This window comes from Ambystoma mexicanum, chromosome 8, assembly GCF_040938575.1.
Source record: "Ambystoma mexicanum isolate Mex_15411 chromosome 8, UKY_AmexF1_1, whole genome shotgun sequence".
Classification (NCBI taxonomy): Eukaryota; Metazoa; Chordata; class Amphibia; order Caudata; family Ambystomatidae; genus Ambystoma; species Ambystoma mexicanum.
In genome coordinates, this window is record NC_090929.1 from 559,181,708 (window position 1) to 559,202,534 (window position 20,827).

A 20,827-nucleotide genomic window follows, 5' to 3' on the forward strand; every position below is an offset into this window, starting at 1 on the left:
TTTCACAGTCCTACTGGGATGGAAGAAAAGGTTGAGATAATACTTTTGGTTTTTCAATGGATTTGAGTATTTCAAACAACTTACTGGTCGAGTTAGAGGCTGACTTAATCTGGTCATTGAAGTAGTTTATTTTTGCTTCACGGATATCATTTTTTATAAAGCCTTTCTAAATCTTTCCAGATCTCCTTGTTAGCTTGTGTAGGTTGTCTCAACCATCTGCCCTCTCTTTTTCTCTTTTCTCTTTTTAGCTCTGCAAGCTTGGGCTTAAACAATTTTTTTGATGGTTTTTGTTTGCTCTTACCAGTTTAGTTTTAATGGGAGCTAGTTGGTCTACTAACTCTTGTGCATGTGATGAATATTTTTTAATGATTTCCTCACCCGTATCTCCCTTTTTATAGCCCCTCATCACCATGTTTACGCACTGTTGAAGTTGTGCTGTTTCTATTTTCTTGAAGTTTCTGTTTTGTATTATTTGATGCTTGTTGCTATTTTTCAGTTGGGGGATTTTAATGTGCACTGAGAAGGACACTTTAAAGTGGTCCGATCACATACACGGAGTGGTCTCTTTCATGCAGGTTTCCAAATTATGGGTAATTGCCCAGTCTAGTTGGTTCCCTTTAGCAGTGGTTGGTTCTGTTTTGATTACCTTGAAATCAATGTCATTTAGTGCCTTCTCAAGATTAATGCCTCTTTGTGTTTCGAGTTTCCTCTCCATCTATTAAAATCTCCCAACAACAAGGTTACAGTATTGGTACCTTTGAGATTGTTTAGTTGTTTTGTGATTTCTTCATTGAAATCCATTCTTAGTGATGGGGGTCTATAGACTACGATCAGGCAATTCTGCTGTTGTTTGCGCAATGTGTTTTAGGTGAAGTACTTTGCATTCCATGCATGTGGTTGTGGCTGGGAACATGTGGATGGAATCCCTGGCTATCAATGCATCACCCCCTCCAATCCCTGACTCTCTGTTTTTACAATAGATGGTTTATCCCTCTGGTACGGCGTCAGCATTTGTTGGCCCAATGGGGTCCTGAAGCCAAGTTTCTGTTAGGCATAGGATGTCTAAGTCCTACTCCAAAATGAGATCATGAATACATTGGGTGTATTGTTCATGGATCTAGTGTTGAGTAAACATGCTTTAAGTATTTCGGTGTTAATCCTTTTAGTAGGTGGGCTCTCCTTTGGTGAGGGGTCTTGCTTGTACAACAGAGGGGTGATTCTCAGTGTTGCTGCAACCAACCATGTAGGCTTTATATATTGAACCTGAGCAGGGTGTCCAAAGAACCCAGTGTTTCTTATGACCTATACATAAGCATATCAGTATAGTGTCAGGTATCATAGGGGGAGAGGACACAAAAAGCTAAATACTTATAGAGGTGGTCATTGCTGCATGTTTTAAAATGTTCCACTTGATCAGAGTGACCCAGGCGTGCAGTGTTGCAGGCTGCCAGGCAGCAATCACAGACTTTCTAACTCTCTAACTCTCTCACCTTTATCATTCTTTGCAGAGGATAGTAATTCCTTCAGAGGTAGTGGCTATGCTGTGCGGCTGCTGTTCAGTGCGTGCAGCATCTCCTCACATCTCTAAATGAGCCTGCAGACCTGGCCTTGAAACACATGCATGCACGATTGAGGCCGGTGAATGAGTTTCATTCCAAGCAGCCATCTTGAAACATGTTGATCGGCTGCTGAATCGCATGCTATCTGCATCTTCTAACATACTTAAATTTGCTGACAGATGTTATACACAGTGTGGCTACAGTTATCGGAGCATTTCAAACCAGAATAAGTCTGATACCCAATTATGGGCTTGAAAGATTATTGAACAAAAATGACTATTCTCGCCTGTATTAGACAATCTAGGGGTATATAGCACTAAGATAGAGACATATTTCTTCTGTTTGGCACATTTATGTTTGTATCTGCTCAGTTTAGTGAATCTTGGGGCAACGGCAAAGAGATTGTGATGTGCTGCAAGAAGCTGAAAGTCAGTTGCTAGGCAACCCCAGTTCTTCCACAGTAAACAAATGCCCTCTAATGGTTGGTGTTCTCCCCTGGATTACGTGAGGCAGTATTAATGAACATGTGGAGGCAATCAAGTGTAAGCAGGGGTAAATGCTTGTTTCAGGTTTACACTAAGAGTCATGCTGACAGACTTGGTGCACTTTACAATATTAAGATGTGGGGTTTGTGGGTAAGTGGCAGGTACAACTAGTGATCCATTTGGTGCTTACCAAAACAGTGGCAGGTCACTGGAGCAAGGGGTGAATGGGTGCCATCAAAATGATACACAGGGTAGCTAGCACCTGTCAACTAGTGTGTTCATTTAGGCCAATCACATCAGTTTTTAAACAGTAAATCCATAGTTGTTCTCTTTTGAATAGCATGGAATGCAGTTTGCTAGGTCTCTTGGGGACATTTATTTTTTCTAGTATCGTCCAAGAGAAGTTTGAATGGCCATGTCTTTTTTGTAAAAAGTGCTCTACATGGGTGTGTTGACCTTTTTGGCCCTGATACATGATCTGTGCTCTCCAATGCAAATTTGGAATGGGTGGATTGCCATGCCCACATATCTAAGACTGCAGGGGCATGTGATGATATAAATCATGTTCCCACTGTTGTAAATCGTGAAATACTTTTGTTGCCAGCCTATATCAATGGATCTGCTTCTCTGGGTCTGTGAACATACTCTACATTGGCCATATGGAGCATGACCAATTGGACTAGAGTTGTCCCAAAGTGTGGACCTCTCCTCTATTTCCTTGTAGGGCTGTGCCAGGGTATCCCAACGGTTTGCCTCCTTTTCATAGCAACCTGGGGGGTCCAATATTAGAAGAGCCCACATTCAGACTGGGACATAATTGTGTAACTTCTTTTTTCAGTCGGTTGATTAATGGAGAGGAACTAAACACTGCTACAATGTTATCCTGATTGTTCTCTCTCCTCCTATGTTGCTCTAGGCTGATGACTCTGGGGATATGGCCCGCTTTCTGGCATGTTGAACAGTTTTCTTTGGATATCCATGGTTTATATGTTTCCCTGCCATGTCTGCCAATTGTCGGTCGTAGTCCCTTAAGAATGTACAGTTCCTCTGATACCGTAAACATTTTCCAAAGGAAAGGTTTTCTCTGAGGCGCCTCGAGTGGTAGCTTTGGAATAGCAGTAGCAAGTTCCTGTCTGTGGGTTTGTGGTATACAGTACTTTTGAATCCTCCGTCTGTAGCTGTAATGACCACGTCCATGAAGTTCACCTCCCAGTGGCTACTCGTCTTGGTAACCTCTAGGAAGTCATTTTAAATATTCAGACATGCCATGAAGTTGTCGAGTTCCTCAGTCTGGGCCTTCAAAGACCATCAGAATATCATCTATGTACCTCGTACATAGATTGATGTGTTTCTTAAATGGGTTACTGAGGTCATCAATGGTGGTTTCTTCGAATCATCTGTGAATTATAAGTGAATAAAACAAATCTCTCTAATTTATTGTTCAAATCTTAAAATGGAAAGTACACTTTTTTAGAAATTCCTAAAGTGTTTTAACATTCCAGAAAATAAACATTTTTTTTAAATAGTTCAGAGATGCATACATTTATGAATGGGATCCATGTAACTAAACATTTTGTCTTGCTATAAGGTGTCAAGCACATATTAGAGCTTACAGCAGGCAGTAGTGCTAATATTGTTTGGTGGTATGTCCTGAAGTAATATCACCAAACTCATAACCAGGACACTAGTATTCAGTTTGAAGAATTGGATTATTTTTGGTAAAACGCTATTTTGACAATGCAGAATTGTCAGATTGATGGATAAGGATTGTTATAACAGCACTACCTCAACAAGATGGCACTATCATCTTCGGAATCATTGCACAAACCCTAGTGATCTCCCACTGGGGCAAGGCTTGTCAACCTACCAAGTAGTTACATTCATTTACATGTTTTCAAAGTCATTTGATGATGAGTTTTTTTTGGTTTTTGAAAGCAACAGCAGTGAATACTACCTTTCCTTCAAAAACTATCCTTGGCTAGCTGATTAAACAAATATTTTACTGTTCCCAGTAGGCTCGGACTGGCCTATAAGGCAATAGGATAATGCCCGAAAAGCGGGCCCAATATGCTAGCCTTGGCCCGCTTTGTTTGGTCCACCAAGGCCAGCATTGGGTTAAAAGTGGGCTTGTTTTATGAGTTACTTCATGGTGCAGCTAGTATTTTTGACCAGTGTTACCAACAAGTATTTGCAGGTTTGTAATGGTGAATACGTGATTCGTTTTCACCAGCTTAGTAGGTGGGATTGTAACATCACACAAATAATTACATTATACAAGCAAAACACATTGATCTTTGTTTTCTAACCATCAGTTACGGAGTTGAAGCTGAAGTCACTTCAAAGTAAAGCCTATTGACTCTTCATCCGGTTTGTTTTGCAGGGTTTGAGTCGCATTGATCTCGAGGCGAAAGAAAGTCAATCCATGCATCGTTTTAAACAAACGTGCTGCATTTTCTCCAGGGAGGTTTGGTGTGTAATAGACATATGATACCCAATGTCTCCTACAGACATTGCCTTTTTCCACTGCACAGAGGCAGATGTGGTCAACCTTACTGAGGATAAATGACAGAATAGCGAGCTCCAGGGAAATAAACCGGCATTTCCAAGGGCATCACAACTGCTTTGCTGTCGAACCTTTTGGGTAAAGCTGTAATTATTAGAGCGCTGTGCGTGTGACTGCCATTATTTTTCCAGTGTGCAGTTAATTTTAATGTTTTGGTGTCAAGAAAAAGAAACATTAGTTGTGGACTACAATTGCACAAAAAGAAGCCCTCATTATTCTTAGCATTCAGCCAGCAAAGCACAAGGGGACTGAGCAAGCAATGCAGTATCAGATGAACAAAGGCTTGGCTTTCTGATGCAAACCCTGTTAAGTAACATGGGGTTATTTCAGATAGAAACTTTTGGTACGAGGATCATTAGGCAGAATGTTGTTGATTCCATTAGGGCAGAGGCGACAGGGAGGCTCTGCTGAGACCTGCATCACAGATCGTACGGGGAATGGAAGGAGTCATTTAACGGGTAATGAGCGGGAGCCAAGAGCCAACGATCACAGAGATGAGCCTGTGCAGGGGGGCGGCAGCAGCTTCCATTGCAGGAGAAGGGCTGCACTGCAGGCTTGCAGCATTCTAGCTGATTTGCTCTGCAGAGTAAATCATTCCATTGCGCAGGCCAGATGTCTTCTCTTGCTGATTGCTACAACATTTTGGAAATAAGAGACAGAGGCTGCGAGATAGCGAGATTCATATGCACGTGTGCTATAACTTTTTTAGGTTGCAGTGAATGGCTTTTGTGAGATGGCACTAAGCAGTTTCCTAGCGAAGAGTTCAAGCCAAAAATTAAGGGCATTTTGCGCTACATGGTCAACATACTTATGGATCTGCCTCTTTTATTTGCTAGTCATATTGGTTGCCATTGGATCTCCAACTGTGTCTGCCTTGGTTAATTTTTCTTTTAGTTTTAAACAACCTAACCATTGTATATCTATACCCAATCGGAGAGAGAGAGAGAGAGAGAGAAAGAGAGAGAGAGAGAGAGTGAGAGAGAGAGAGAGAGAGAGAGAGAGAGGAGTGGGGAAAGAGAGAGAGGCGGGGGAGAGAAATATCACATTCCACACTGAATTCCTAAACTAAATATGCATTTGAAGTACAGTGCTGGAACTGTACAACCTTATGTTGCCTATTTCATAAAGCATATATGACCTGCCACCTTTCAGAAGATGATGATGAACTCTTAGGCCCTTTTACTCAAGGTAACATGTTGTACTATGGATGGGACAGAGAATAACTTCTCAAACTACGCAAAAAGACCGGCTCAGGAAGTTAGCAAACAACACTGTTTTATTAACAATTATCTAAAACAGGGAGTACACACGGACATCAACGTACATCGCAAAGCATGATCTCAATAATTCTTGCCAAAACCTCACCTTTATAGCAAATACTCATCATTTGTGATGTCATACTACGTGGCAAATTAAGAAAACCTACATGGGATCGTGGTTGGCTCAAGGGGAACATCTAAGTATACTTCTATAAGGGGTGGGACCGTGATTGGGTCTCTATAGTCAGGTGGGCCACTTATGCCCTCCCATTGTGCAAGTCATCTTCAACAATAATTAGAAACACAACACCTCATTGGCTCTCAAACTATAAGGTTCTTCGTTATATGGCCCTCTATAATTGGTTGGCATGCTTGTACCCTTCTGGAACATTCCATGCTCCATCAGCACATAAGCTGATACCCCACGTGCTGGTGGGTGGACTTGACCTTATCTTCCCACCCAGTTGCCTGCCATCTCTCATCACTCATGCCGTCTGCCATTCACATTGTATTTGAACTTGGCCTTGCAGTAGCTCCTCGTCTCTGGGAATATATGGAAGTGTAAGCACTTGCTGTCTTCAGTCTGATGCACTATGCTCTTCATCTATTTTCATCCTCAACTCACATGATCAGAGACCGTGAATTTGCTCGTATTATAGCATTTATTCGTCTTAATGAAGAAACTTGGCATCCATGGTGTTCCTTCTTTGCAACTTTAACAAGTGATGCCTTGGCTTCACACATGTGCTTTTCTTCACATGCTGATAATCGATTCTTGGCTGCTTCCAGTCTTTCACATCAAGCCAGACAGCCTCTCTGATCTTGCTTCAAATTCAAGCCTATTCTTTCGTGCGACACACGTAGCTTCAGAATCAAAAGGGAGAACAGAGGAGAGAATGGGGTGAGAAATGTGAGTGAATGTGCAAAGGAGAATATGGAACAGGTGATGGAAAGAGTGAGGGTTTAGGGAGAAAGTGAGAGAGAGAGAGAGATAGAGAGAGAACACAAAGAAAGGATGCAATGTAGGGATCTGCATCTCCTTAGGAACATGTAGCTGAATTATGAAAAACCATTACCATAGTGCAAAAGGACTGTTTAAAATGTAAATCAATCTTGAGGCTGAAGTATTGTTGTTGTTTTCATACAAATGATATGTTCTTTATTTGGTTGGTTTATTATTTATTCATTTTTATTTATTGTTGATTTGTTAGGCACCTGCTGCAAGCACAATTGCATTGTGGTGCACTTCAGAAAACAATTATAGATCCACTGTGTCAACAAATCTCCCATTCTTAACACCTAGCCCATCACCTCGCCCCTAGAGCCACCTCACTCGCTAGACAACGCCACCCCTCTCCTTCTCTGTATCCTAACCCTGCTGTATATCTGTTCTGTTGTTACTTCTGAAAAGCATGATCTGTTATGCATCTTACTGTTGTATACCTCTGTAAAGTGCCCCGTTATGTGTCTGTATTGTTGTATACCCCTGTAAAGCGCTCTATTGCTTCTCGAAGCTAGGTCTGTGCTTAATAATAATAATAATAATAATAATAATAATAATAATAAACACGATAAGAGGTTAGAAGGCCTCTGATCTTTCACAAGCTCTGCAAGGTAGTCAAATCTTTTATGTGCAAATTGTGTCACAATGTAGAAGTACATACTTAATGCTACAGCAAATGCTGAGCAATGTTACTAGCAACATTACTGTGATTGCAAACAAATAACCATAGTTAACAAATGGTGGAAAACCTTATATAGCATGTCAGATGTGCTCTGCTGAAAGGTTTTCAGAGATGCTCTAATTGCAGCACCATTTCCGAGGCAATTTAAAAGCTCTGTATCAGAGATATTTTGCATGTGGCCCATCCTAGTGGCAGTGTCCGTGTGACATAGCAGAGGCTTCTAACACTAACATTATCACATTTTTATGTTAGAGTGCTTCATTCCAGATTCCTACTGCTTTTACGCTCTATACTGGATGTGTAATTATTACTCTAGTTGTCATCTTCTATTGATCGACCCAGGATTTGAACTTTGTTTTTCAGTCTGGATATAGATGGCTAAGGGAAGCAGGTATTGTCTTGAGCTACTTATGGCCATATCAGAGGTATCCAGAATGCATTGTATCACAAGCAACTAGCAATCAGCATGTTAGCAGGATCCCACAAGCAACTTCCCTGATGTAATCACTGCAACATGCGGGAGGTCATCTGCATGAAGCAAGACAGCGATACACTACACAATTTGTGAAAAAGGCGTTGCCCTCAGCAAGAAAGGCACTCTCATTGTTTCATTTTAGAGGTGCTTGCATGCATCTTCTGAGTTTAGAGATTGCAGTCTCCATTCAGAATTGAAGTGGCACAAAAGTGCTGTGAACATTGTATGGCTAGGGGCTTGTCCTATAAACTCTATTAGAAATTTGCACCAGCAAATGTACATTTATCACAGTTAAAGACTTTCTAGCTTTTTGCATGAAGGGTGCTTCTCTCGGACGTACTTTGACTCTCTATAGGACTAAATCAAGCATAATGCATAGTTAATCAGCATTACTTCTTGTGTGAATCTAATAGCTCTTTCCAGGTTTAAATCAAGAGGACTTACTCCTGTCAAAATCTTTATTAATCAGGCTGAACATTTAGATGAGTTTAGATTATGTTTGCATACATTTTAAAAAAATGTATATAGTGCAAAACGGTGGCAGTTACTCAGCTCTAGAAAATGTGAGGCTTGAGGCTCTCAAAAGAAGCTTATTTCATCTCAGTGGTTTGAGACTGTTGAACTAGGATTGCCCACACTGTGCTTTTTGATCATACTGGGTTCAAATACTTGAGCAAGTTGGAGTCAAGTCGGGTCTCACAAGAAACGTTGTGCCCTTTGAAGTGGTGTTGGAATGCTGCAGTTTAATGAGTCCGCCAGGTTATGGTTGATGGTCAGGTTTGTTCAAAGGGTCGAAGGGCAAGACCATGCTTCCAGCAGTTGGAGTCGAGATCTGGATCAGCTCGATGTGAAGATGCTGACAGTTTTAAGTGCTGTTCGAAGACACAGAGGTTTAAAGGCTTACTAAGTGGTGAAGACAGAATAAAGAAGTACTATTCTGGCACAATGCAGCAGTGAACTGATTCAAAAAAGCTAACAGTGGTTCAAAGACATGTAGAGAGTACCAAAGACAGCACTGTACATCCTGTCAGGCACTTGAATATGGTTGACTTGGGCCTGATGGTGCCTCTAAGTGGTGGAGCATAGAAATCCAGCTGGGTTTGCTTCTCAGGTGCTGTAAGTGCCAACCCAGAGATTCAGAGGCTATATCCGTCTTTTGCATCTTAAAGGATAGTTCCGGGACTTTTTTTTTATTGTCCCTACGGTTCGGCCATGTGTTTTTAAGCATAAATCGGTAGATCGTAGAAAACTTTCCTATGGACCTTACCCGACTTTTCGTCCATTAACGCACTCGAAATCAGCCGCCATTTTCTGATAATCCTATCATTTCCCCCCATCGACCTGGCTCACCTGCTTTTGCGGCACTAAATCAAATCCCCCGCCCCTGAGCCTGACATGAGCAGACGCGTACCGCCCATTTCCCAACGCCAAAGCACGTTTCGTGTCAACAATCGCTGCGCCTCAGCTAATGAAGTGTCGCCATGGAAATGGCAGGACGCCTCTTTCCTCAATAAGTATAAACACACCGTTTCACAACACACAGCAGCAGATTTTCGATTCCATTACTCTCTCTGTGTTACTTTGAGTATTCTGTGACTCGTTTCTGTGCTCTGGTCAGCTACCTTCACCGCTTCTAGGCCTTGTGAACACCTGTACCATTCTGTAAATTATTTTACTTTCTTTACCACACAATAGCTACAATAATGCCGTATATGTACGAGCCCGAGTACACCGAGCAAGAACTACTGGAAAGGCAAGCACGCGAAAACGATGGGGATTCGGACGGCAGTTGGGAGGACCAGTCAACGGATGAAGAGCCTGGACCATGTCGCATGGACGGCGTCTCCACCTGGTGCACATGCAATCGGTGCGAGCTAATGCCAACTGAGGAGGAGAACTGCTGCTGCCGTGAAAATTCCGGGTGCTTGGCCTACATTTCGGAAGGCGAGCCAAGTCCGCAATGCATCACCGAGCTGCCAGAGTTCAGGGAAGCCTGCCTCTCACGGACCGTGTTGAGGATGATGATGGTGCTTATGCACGAACTTCGCGGCACTGTTCGTCCGCGTAATCCGAGTAACGAGTAAGTATACTCTGGTTGTGATGTCAGTGATGCCACTACTATGTCATGGTCGTCTCCCACATATAAAATTACATCTACATATCATTCGAATGCATGTAAATTGGTTCCATATTGTGCATTTTCTAGATAGAATTTTTTTCAAAGCAGAATGACATTTTTTACCTGAATCGACAGTGATAAGAAAGTTTTGTCATTTTAATACAGTTTGCATCTTTCATTTTCACAGGTGGTACAGGCTGGTGGCCTATCGTTGCTTCACTTGGTGGCTTCACGGGAGGCTCGGACACCGCGTTCGGAGAGTAATACCTGCCTGTGCGGTACTTGCCATTAGACATTTCCCCAGCGACAGTGGACAATACCGCGGATTTTCCCTGGATGTGCTGCAACCGGAACTTTACAATGTGTAATGTTTATTATTTAATAAAACCCAACATATATTTTAACAATGGTTGTTTTGATTTTTAAATGAATCTAGTGTGTCTCCATTGAATAGTCTTCCTGTGCCTTGTCTTGTCACACCACATGTCTCCGGCCAGCATCCTCCCTCACGCTGGCCGCCCACCTTCAATCCACATAACCGTTGAACCCATATGCAGCAGACATACATATGTTATTTTGCGGGTTGGCATCAAGCCTCCTGGCCTTGCCTCCTCCCCCAAAAATACTTACCACACCACTTTGTTCAAGCGTTGGCAATAAAAGGAAGGCCGTTGGATTTTATTGATACAAAACATGGTTATAGGTAAATAATCCATATGGTTGATCATAATAAATCATCCTTTTGGGCACCGGGTACAGAGATGACCCCCTCTGGCCCGTGCCGCCTTGCCACCACAGGCCAGCCTGCTGCTGACTAACTGCCTAGGCATCCAGGGTCTCCAGGGTGAACTGCACCCATATATTCTCCTTGGAGGGTGAGGTATTTATAAACTCACCCCCCTGCCTTCCATGTACTAGATCCTGCAGCCTGCCTCTTACATGCAGTTAGATGGCCTCTCCTTGGTGAGGCCCTGCGGCAAACGAGTCTTGTTTGCACGACCACCGCCCCAATCCACCCCCCCCGCCCTATCAAAGGCAGTTCGCACCGGGGTACTTGTGCTGGCAAGTGGAGCTGTCAGTGAGCGATAAAGGCCAAGAGGTGCCAAAGACCATGTACACTTCAAAGTGGTCTATAGAGCATGGGTTGTTGTTCCCATGTCTACCTCCAGACCCCGTGTCTCCTGCCAAGCATACCCCCTCACGCTGGACGGCCCCCTGCAATCCACATAAGTGTGTCTCCATTCACGAGTCGTCCTGTGTCTTGTCTGCACGATCACTGCCCCAATCCACCCCCCCCGCCCTATCAAAGGCAGTTCGCACCGGGGTACTTGTGCTGGCAAGTGGAGCTGTCAGGGAGCGATAAAGGCCAAGAGGTGCCAAAGACCATGTACACTTCAAAGTGGTCTATAGAGCATGGGTTGTTGTTCCCATGTCTACCTCCAGACCCCGTGTCTCCTGCCAAGCATTCCCCTCACGCTGGACGGCCCCCTGCAAACCGCATAATGCCACGACATATACACGTCATTCATTCACAAACACACCCCTGTTTCGAATTCTTTATAACCCACTTCATATTTCTAATGAGAACTTCTTTGCGCTTTGCTAGTCAACCCGTGAAGGTGCTGGTTATCTGCTCTTTGTCTCTGTGAACTTCCGTGACCACTTCGAGGAAACTCGTCAGTTTGCAACCTGTGAACTGCTCCCTGTTCTACGACAAGAAACTACTCTGATCCCTGCATCTAACTGTTTGTTCGTCAAGGTAAGGCCATGTACCATAATCATTTTGCGTCCAATTTCTTTTCGATCAAGACAGTACATGCAAGGAACTAGTCACATGTTCTGAGTTTAGTCAAATTATCTTTCTATTTTTTTAAAGTTATTCAAATACTTATCCGCATGTGAATAACGTGTTTAGTTCCAAGAACCAAAACGAACCTTGCATTGAACCTTTTATGTGTCATTTAATTTTTTAACACATTGGTATTCATAGAGAATTGTTGATCTTTACTTTTCAGAACTTTCCACAATGCCTGCCTGTTCCATTGGCGGTTGCCCTTCGAAGACCCATAATAAATCTGAAGGTACTATAATGCATGTTTTCCCTAAGACAATAGATCAGATAAGAGAATGGGTCCGATATTGCGGATATCCACCTTCTGAGCTTGAAAGTAGAGTCCTAGAAGTCTTTGCGGACAAGAGGGGTGATCGATACCGCATCTGCAGCAGGCACTTTAGCTCAGACATGTACTCCACATCATTGCTAATAAAGAAGAACACACCACGAGCGAGCCGAAAACTGCTCTCAACCGCTATTCCCACTCTATTCGTCCAAATCCCTCCACTGGTGAGTCAAGTTTACGTATTTATCTCTCGGCCTTGCGGTAGTGTGTAGCATTAGCTAACAATAATTTCCCCATTTATGTATCCACTCAATATGAAGGCGGAAGATTCTCCATCCGTGTCGTTATTGCAGTCATCAGCCACTTCAAGCGCCTATCGGGTAATCTTACTTAGCTATTCTGCCACTGACTTGTTTTAGGCATGTAAATCAATAGTTTTAATTTATCATGTAATTATTTTACCTAATGGTACACCCTTGTACTCGTCCTCTAGTCTTTGTTTTCAGTTATAATTATTGTTATCCAAAATAATGCAAGTACTGTCTTCCAGGGAGATGCTGAGGAGTCCAACGCATTGACGACAACCGTTGATGTCACTCAGATGCTCGAGGTACGTTTCCGGACAGTTCCATCGATGGAGATCATCAGATCTTGCATTCTTGTAGCGTGATTGTTACACACAGTGTTTCTTTCGTTTTTAGCCATTGATATGTCCTTCTGTCGTCGCCCTCCTATGTGTCTTCTTTTTTCAATATTGTGTTCATTACTAATGAAAGTCCTATGTTTCAGGGAGTCGATGGAGCATTAGTCCAAGAAGAAGGGGGAGCATGCAGTTACAGGTTGGCGCAACAGCTTGCAGAAGTGTGCACCGCAGTTACATCGTCCCTTGATGTTCTTATGCATTTCGAGGTATGGATACTGACAGTTCGATCAAGCAAAATCATATGACGTGATTACATCCGCTATACTTCCTTCTTTATTAACGCAAGTACTATGTTTCAGGGAGATGACGGAGCTTCTTCTACAGGAACATCACCTCTAGTAGTTGATGCAGATCTCTGGGTGGTGACACTTCCAACGATCGAGCAAATCGAATCATATTTACATATCCATTATTTATTTTAGACAACTGATCATTTGTGCAGGTCTATTTAGATGAGCCGTTGACGCCTGCACAAAGTTTATGTTCTTTTTAACAAAATATAAAACCATACTAATGCAATTACTGTGTTTCAGGGAGTTACTGAAGCATCATCTTCAATAATATCATCAATGGAAGTCTATGAGGAGCCCGAGGTATGGATCTTGACAGTTCCATCTAACTAGATCAACAATGCGTGAATAATTGTCGTTTGAATGTTCTACACAAAGCGTTCATTCGTGTTTTGCTATTGAGATGTACGTGGGTATTGGTCCCCAAGTACATTTTGTGTTTTCAATATTATTATACATACTAATGAAAGTTCTATGTTTCAGGGAGTCGATGGAGCGTCAGTGCGTGATGGATGTGCTTATCATGAAAATATAGTCGTTGCAGCGCAAGAGGAAGTGGAGACATGCACACATGAGTCGGAGCAACAGCGTCCTGATGTTGAAGTTCGAGGCAAGAAAGTTTCAAAGAAAAGAAAGCAAAAGAAGGTTAGTGTCCTGGTCACTATATTATGTTGTTTTTCACTGTTAATAGTTCAATACTGTAAGTTGTGTTTAAACTGAACATCCCTTTTCCAATCTGTCCTCTAGTTGCGAGTGGGTGTACGAACTAGATCTACACAGACAGTGAAGCGAACGAGAGATGTTGCTTGTCAAACCTTTTGGCAGGGACTTGAGACTGGAGATGCATCGTGCCAATGGGAAGAATATGAAGTGATTGACAACGGAGCTATACCACCACCAGCCATTGATAGTGAATGTCCTCCTGGTAGTTCGGATGCAGTCGGAGATCAATTTACAGAATCCACACCCGCAAAAACTAAGACCGCGAGAAAGTTGAAGAAATTGTTTTATTCACCCATCGCCGGAGAAGGAAAAGATGTTGCAATGTAAGAGAATGAAGTGGACGACAATGAAACACCATCAATATCACTGAACATAGCGGAAGACGATATCAGAGATTCTACCTTTCATGTGAGTGACATGTCCTCAACGTTACAGGCCGAACCAGCTGGGATGCAGAGTGACAGTATAAGGAAAGAGGCTAAATTCATTGTATTCGATAGTTGTTTGATTGATATTATTATTCGGATGAAATGTGGGCATTCGGTTGGTGGGGAAGTATGTGGGGAGCCATTGATTAATGTGACTCGTGCAATTCGAGGCACTAACCTTAAAATACATGCCACCTGGACAAAATATCATCCTTTCTCATGGTCTGCACAACCCATGCTGGGGCAACTGCCAGCAGGCAATCTACTTTGTGCAGCGGCTGCACTTTTTAGTGGTTCAAGTTTTAAAAAGTTAGAGTCTTTCTTTCAGTTTGTGGGAATCCATTTCATTGCGAAAACTCAGTTCTACAAATACCAAACCGATTATCTGTTTCCAGCCATTAGCGAAGTTTGGAGAATGGAAAAAATGTCTATTGATAGTACATTTGCGGGCAAACGGTTCAGGCTAGCCGGTGATGGACAGTGCGACAGCCCAGGATTTTCAGCCAAGTACTGCACCTACCACTTTCAGGACATGGAAAGTAAGAAAATTGTGATTTCGGTGGTCGTGCAGGTGTCACAAAGTACATCCTCAGTGGCCATGGAGAAAGTTGGCTTTGTAGCATCATTGCAAGAACTACAATCGCGGGGAATGGTGATCGACCTGATAGCCACGGACAGACACGTTTCAATTGCCAAGACAATGAGAGAAGAGTACAAAAATATAAATCACCAATTTGACGTTTGGCATCTTGCAAAAACAATCAATAAAAAAATGTCGGCTGCAGGTAAAAAAAAAGATATGCAAGGTATTTCACAGTGGTCCAAGTCAATCAGCAACCATCTTTGGTGGAGCTCAAAAACATGTGGAGGGTCGTTGGAAATTCTACTGGAAAAATGGCGGTCAGTAATGCTACACTGTAGCAACGTTCACCGCTGGACCACAAACCAACATTTCCACAATTGTGAACATGGCCATTTGTCCACAGAGGAGGCACGGAAGAAGAAGTGGTTGATTCCTTCATCACCCACTCACAAAGCCATTGAAAAGATTGTATTTGATAAAACTATAACAAGAGATTTGAGGGGACTCACGGAATTCTGCCACACAGGAGATTTGGAGGTCTTCCACAATATGTGCCTAAAGTACAGGCCAAAACGATTGCATTTTGGCATGGAGGGCATGATAAATCGGACTCTTCTAGCGGTCTTGGCACATAACCATAATGTTGGCCGTCAACAAAGTAGGACGACCGGAACTTTAGGGACGCTTCGCTACAATAAGGCCTTCACTAAAAGAAGTAAACAATGGGTTATCAAACCAGTGTTTGAGGATATGCAATATGACTTTATTGAGAGACTTTTTGTTGATGTCCTAGATAGGCACATACATGGAGTTGTGAACGAACCTGTGCAGGGGATAACTGCATTGCCACCCAACATTGCCTCTGTTCCATGTCCACCTAAAGAAGAGCTCATTGAGAAATACACATCACGGTTTAAATGATTGTAATTTGATTGTCTGTTCTCTCGAGTCTCCTCATGTCGCAGGCCCATTGAATATGTGTAGCTATGTATTGTGTAAATAAAAGTGATTGCTCTGTGAGTCCTGTGAGATGGCCTTACACTGAATGTAGCTAACTAAGAATGTGTGCTCGTTCAAAGTGAAGGTCAGCTGCTTTGATTTTTTCTCGGGTGCCGGAATGGCCCACGACTCAGTATAAGGTTCTATTGTTATTTGACCTTGACAGGCCGGGACCATCCCGAAAGACTTCTTTTTGGGGGTGTGGGGCAATAACGTAAGAAACTATAATGAATATAATTTCAGAAACGAAAGCCATTTAATGTTCGTTCATTAGAAGAAATAACGTCGGCATAGAAGGAGTGGTATTTCGGGGCTGCCCTACGCACAGACACAATGGAAAATGCAAATATAATGTAAGTAACTCTTTAGATGAGTTTATACCGCAATTTAATTACTATACAGTAGCTTTAAAGACGGGTTAAGTTGTACTTGTTCGTTCTATTTGGCATATTGTTTTGTACCGTGCACCATCTTGAGGAGAACCATCTCCTTTTACGGAAGCACCTTAAAACCTTCCTCTTTGCTTCTGCTTTCTCTCTCCCTCTCCCCTGCTACAACTGGTCCACTGTCTGCGACCTCGGTCCTGGGCCCTTCCACTCTCCACCTGCACTGCCTCCCTGTCAACCCCTGCACTGGGGGACTGTCTCAGTATCCTACAGCCCCCCCTTGACGTATAATACCCAGTTGCACTGTCCTAGCTATGAAATAATTTCCCGACCGAATATATAAAATGAATAATTTTAATAAAGATCTGATGGTGAGACTAATTTCATTTTTTATGTTTTTAAAACAGGTACATCCTTCATTATTGTATGTGTCACGAGTACCAGACACCGGCGGATGGCTTTTTCAACCGCCAGTTGCTTCTCCGCGTGAACAACGTTACCACCCTGACCCTTTTATGGGACGATCGCCAAGTACAAGTATGCCCTTACGCGGTACTAACGGCTAGATGCAACATACAGACCGTTGTGGTGGCCTCGTGCCTCGTTGTTGGAACAGCCATGCGATTATCAGTGCGACCGAAGAGCTTATTTTATCGTAAACCAACACTCTGTGTACTGCACACGAACATCGCTTGCCTCAAGACGAACTATTTTGGATCGAAAGCAAAGAAAAATGCAAATCGCTGAATATTCTCTAAACATTTGATGTCCAATAAATGTACTTTGCCAAATGTACAATCTTGCCGTTTGCTTTTAAACCACAGTTTCATATTCCGAATTGTGGCGCTGTATTGTGAGATGATCTAAGACCCTGTGTACAGCAAAGGAACATCGCGTGCCTCAAAACGAACTTTTTGGAACATGAGCAAATAAAAATGAAAATCGTTGAATATTCTCTAAACATTTGATGTCAAATAAATGTACTTTACCAAATTTACAATCTTGCGGTTTGATTTAAAAGTACAGTTTCATATTCCCAATTGTGGCGCGCTGTGTTGTGAGCTGATCTGTGTTGATTTCCGGGTTCTGTGTGGAGTCGCGTAGAAGACGCCTGGGCGCGTTTGCCTACGCAGCACAGTCACGTCACGGATAGAGGCGGGGAATATGAATGTTTTGATAAAGTCTGTTTCAGGGGCGGGGGATTTGATTTAGTGCCACAAAAGCAGGTGAGCCAGGTCGATGGGGGGAAATGATAGGATTATCAGAAAATGGCGGCTGATTTCGAGTGCGTTAATGGACGAAAAGTCGGGTAAGGTCCATAGGAAAGTTTTCTACGATCTACCGATTTATGCTTAAAAACACATGGCCGAACCGTAGGGACAATAAAAAAAAAGTCCCGGAACTATCCTTTAACTCCAAGTGTGGGAAGTCTAGCTAGCACCTGCAGGAATACTCCCACTGCAGTGTGGGGGCAGGGTACCAGTGGAGCTGGGAGAGAGTGCAGGAATTACTCCAAGAGAGGTAACCAATAAAGTTCTGTGGAATGGTTAGAGGACAGAGCTTGCTTCTGTTTTGGAACACCAGCCCCCACCTCACAAATTGAGGACTTTGGAAAGGACTGCCCTCTCCCCACGGGTCCAAACAAATGTGTCTGTTCTTCTTGATAGCCCAAAAGGAATCAAAGCAAGTGGGAGAGTATCATACCTTAATGGCAGAAAATTGCAGCGGCTTGGATAAAAGCAAGCCTACTTCAAATCCCTATCAAGGTGACAAGTGGAAATTGCCTACTTGTATCATACACATGCTCTGCAGGAAGTGGGGGAGAGAGGAAGGAAAGATAAGCCCACAGAAAACCAAGATGGAGGCACCCTTTCTCCAGATTCCTCTGCTCTGGCTGAGTGTTCTAACTCAACTCCCTCCTCAAGCTTGCAGCTTCAAAGGCCCTTTTGAATGCAAGATCCTTCTGTGGGGCTGGCACCTTTGTTATGGGATCGCCTCTTTGAAGCATTGTTACTTCAAAGAGATGTTTTCTGACCTGGAAAGTGATGTTACCCAACCTCCAAAAGATCAAAGAGAGAAGGATCCCTGCTCTATAGTCCTGCTGGCTGAGTTCAGCCAGGCAACATCCACATAGCCTTTCCATAGCTGATCTGAGCTCAAAGGGTAGACAGGAGTATGATACAGATATGTGTGGCTTTAATAACTGTGTGTGCTATCAGTCAGCATACCAAAACCCAGGTATGGCTTATTCCTAGAGATTGCCCTGCCACCAGTAGAATAGATGGTGTAATTAGCATGATTTTGGATGAGGGGAGCAGATTTAAATGCAACATCTGTCTGCAGTGATTTTGGTGTCATGGCAGTTGTCAAACAGGGCACACACAAACTTTGTCATTATTTAATAAAAAATAAAAACAAATCTATGTCTTTCACAGCCTCAACACATGGCAATTCCTCCCACAGTATGGTTTCCTCATAAAGAGACGTCACTAACCAGTCATGGTACTTTGCAAACCTAGTGATTCCGTGCTGACTAGTTAAGGCAGTGACATCAGTCCACATCCGTCACTAAGTAAAGACATGTCTGGGGACTAATGTTGCAGAGGCTTGTGCATACGCACCTTTCACAGAGTGTTTAAGTTATGTCTTATTAGGCCGAAGATCATTCAGAATTCAATATACACTTTGCACGAACACTTCTAAAATAATGTAACAGAAGTCGTATAGCTAACTCATGCATTTATTTATTGCTGATAAGCATGAACATAGGTTTTTCTTAGTAATTAGCACCTGAAACTAGCCTTTTGATCATTTTTCTTTTGGGGCTTCAACACTGTATGGACATACATGAGTGACGTTGATTTCTCTTCTGTCTGATGAATGCCATTTTCTTTTTAAATCGAATTATCCTGCATTCAACCAAATATTAACTATGTAATATGTAACACTCCTATCCACAATTCCTTACTGTGTGTGTGGTAAAATGTATGGTATTACCCAAAAAGATCAAGGGCAAAAAGGCTGAATGGCAAAAGACTGAATATGGGATGCCCAATTTGAGTGCTTATATATATGTGGGGGGTGAAGTTAATAAAACATGTGGAGGGGTAAGAAGGAGGCTACGGGAGGTCTCCCCTCCTCCCCCGCATATATATGCGGTCAAATGGGGAGGAAAAAACGTGGTCTTTTGGGATTAGTTTTTTTTTCCCCTTTGGAAAATCAACCACATTCGAAATGTATTTAGAGTGACTACATTCTTAAAATTGCTTTTAATTCTTAATGGTCTTGTATGAACGGTTCAGAAATGATAATTCTTTTGGTGCTGTTCAAATGATAATTTGCACCAGTTCTTTTATTGTTAAAAGATCATTCTAAGAGAGCGTACAATGTATTTGCAATTCAAATTTAACTACATAATCCGAGTCAACACCACACAAGTGCCTGCCTGACATCATATTTGATGGTCACCTCCCTCTGCATATCAAAATACATCTTGAGTGGCTATCTACAGCTGGATTATATCAAATACCATTGAATGCAGTACACCTATTGGCATCCTGGTTTATGTTTTATGCGTATGCTCCTTGCTGACCCTTTTAATGTGTTCATAAACCGTGGATCAGGAAATGCACACGTGCATTCACTTTATGCTCTTCCTTCTGAAGGGGGGACGGAAGGGCACAGATGGGCCCTTAGACAAAACTGTGTTAAATCAGGCACCAATAAATAGTAAATCCTAACAAGAGCTTCATTACAAAGGTTTTGCATCAGTGCAATCTTGCAAGGAATTAGGACTAGGGTAAACATTGTCTTAGTGTAAATATATATTCTATCAATTCAATTTTATTTTGCTCCAAGCTAATTTTGTCTTTGTGCTAATAATGTTACCATAATTACGCTGGCGCAAAAATGCATTGAAATAATTGTTTTTTGCACTACAGCAATGTTTGCCCATTGGAAATAATTTGAGAATTGCACTTGTTGCAGGTTTATGCAATGATTATTCAGGAGAACAATAGCTTATTACCATTATCAAGACGCACATCATTTCTTGGTAGGTGGGGGGTGCACTTCCTTTCCAGCTCTGTTCACTTCACAGCCCTGTGAAGCTCTCCTTCAAATGTGTTATTTCCTCATGTTATCATCTGGTCTGTGCCAGTATGAAAAATGTCCCACTGAGGAATGTAAAACTGCTGGATATTCCCTCACACTCACCGAGGTTGAACAACTCAGGAATGGGAGAGTTGTTTCCTGGCTGCCTGCAGATATTATATTGACCAGAATTGCTAGAACCAGTGGGAAAGGTACCAACCATGTACAGCTGGGCTGCCTTTCCAGTGGCTTCAGGAAGCAAGAACATGGAGGATATCATCACTGGGAATCAGGTAAATAGAGGTAGGAACAAGAGTGCATCCCTGAGCCACCATGAATAGCATTATACTTTGGAGCA

The 20,827-nt window shown here is 42.6% G+C and overlaps 1 protein-coding gene across 4 annotated transcripts in view; it reads left to right on the forward strand.

The window, feature by feature from the left end:
• AJAP1 (adherens junctions associated protein 1) overlaps window positions 1–20,827 on the forward strand; it is a 992,092-nt gene that overhangs the window by 175,625 nt on the left and 795,640 nt on the right. The window lies entirely within an intron of this gene.